Genomic DNA, 2155 nt, shown 5'->3' with positions numbered 1-2155 from the left:
TCTGAGAGTATGCGCATCCTCCGGACTGTTGTCAAGACCGGGAGAGTGACATAGACTACTTCCGGTCTGTGTTAGAACATAACATAAAAGCAGACATTATCAAACAAAAGCTATCGGAAGTTACTGGACAGTAACCTTACTTAACTTTTATAGATAAAGTTGGCCAAATATATACATTGCTGATACCAAACTAACATTTAGGCCTAAGTCTGATTTTTAAGAAAAGGCCACAGCTGCTCTTTAATAACTGTATTTATATAGGCCTGGAACTTTTCAATAACAAGTTACAATGTGCTTTATGGGTAAAAACTGCAGAAATATTTAAAACAAATTGGCTATACAAATCGACAAATAATAAAACAAATAATAAGGATTATTAACAGGTATTTGAAATAAAAACAACCAGTAAAGAAATCTCCTTATCTCTTATTTTTGCTACCTTTAAATGTTGAATCTTTTTAAACATTGGGAATTTTTCAAAGAGTAGGTGGGAAAAGGCTGAGGAAAAGGCCTATAACTGGGGGAAGATGCAGTATTTTGGAAGTAGCCTGCCTGGATTGATACAGTTGTTTTCAGAGTACTAACACACAAATACCAATTTAGAAAAATGTATAGCAGGCCTTGTGACTGTTTTGCAACTTGACAAACACATTGACAGAAAATGTTAACACTGCACTTGCTTTTTATTGAAACTTGTGTTCACATTTTATGTCTTAACTTTGCCATTTGTAATTGTTCACCCTATTAGAATTTAAACAATTTTTACACATTATATCCACTGCTTTCCATATATATATAATCGTTTATATGTTTTGTTTGTTGAAAGGCTCCATGTTAACTTTTTACTGGGACTAAAATAAGACTTTTATTTTTAAGGCCAAGCATTCGGTATGCAGACCTGATCCAGGCTATTAGTTTTCAACTTGACGCAGGTCTGCTGGGGCTGGAAGAAACCTGGCTCCCCCTGCCATCCATAGCACCGCTCCAACAGACCTCCACCAACTCTTCACACCGACCTCTTTGCATAGTGGGATTATAAACTAATACTGGGATTATAAATAATTATAGAGCTCCTGCGTTACACTTAACGACCATAAACTGTTATCTAGGTAACTCACTTCAAATGTAGTCATGCCAAATAAAGTAGGCTACTGTAAGAAAGGCTAAAAAAGGAATATCCAAAAATAAAATAGGCTATCAATAAAGTTTAGCTAGATTCCTGTAACGCCATAGGGATACAGGCTTCGTTTTTTTGTATACCACTTTTGGAGGGACACTGCAAAAAGTTACATAATGACATGAATCTACAATTATTCCAATGTTTTTTCTTTTTACAAAGTTGTCGAGCTCTTTGTGAAAACGTCCCTCCCCAAATTGAATATTGTACCTTAAAAAGTTTTATTAATTTCAAAGGAACACAAGTTGATGATAGAAAAGGTCTACGTATCATTGTCAACAGATATGTAAAAAAAAGTTCAACATCCCATAGATCATCAGATTGTGAGGGTCAAAATGCGAGGATGTCTCTTTGGAGGGAAATTTGTTTTCTTAGAGAGCCAACAGGAATGTAAATTCATTGACAGAAGGTGAGCACTTTCATCAACTTCCTGTTCAAGATAACTATAAAACAGCTTCATGTGCTGGCCTAAAGATCATATGCTTTGGCAACGTTTCAAAGAGAGTCAAGATTTCAAAAGTATCTGTCAACTCAGCATAAACACAAGATTACTTTGCATGATCAAACACATAGTTCGTATGTGAAGAGCTCATATGGTCTTTGATTTCATGTCACATTTGATTGACGACTGAAGCTGCAGAGACACATGAAGCCCAGCTTGGTAGACAGATTAAAGAGTAGGATGATTTAGAAACTGATTTGTGTTTCAACATATGTCCGCCTTTCATGCAATGTAAACCTTTTGTGGTGATTATGCATGCAAAAAAATAGATTACTTTATGTATTACCTTTCCCTAATTGTCCCCTAAAATAATCTTTTATATGTTGTTGATGTATCTACTCTACTGTCCTCCATTAAGGAAGCAGCCATTACATTATTGCTTTTAGTTTCAACACAAACCCTAAACTGAACTCCTGTGCAAACAAAGAAGGATATCTGCATGCTGTCACAGGATGTGCTTCAGATTAGATAAAGGG

Source organism: Labrus bergylta, chromosome 2 (genome assembly GCF_963930695.1).
Source record: "Labrus bergylta chromosome 2, fLabBer1.1, whole genome shotgun sequence".
NCBI classification, from domain to species: Eukaryota; Metazoa; Chordata; class Actinopteri; order Labriformes; family Labridae; genus Labrus; species Labrus bergylta.
The sequence above is the reverse complement of the archived record's forward strand: the minus strand, read 5'-3'. Positions refer to the sequence as shown.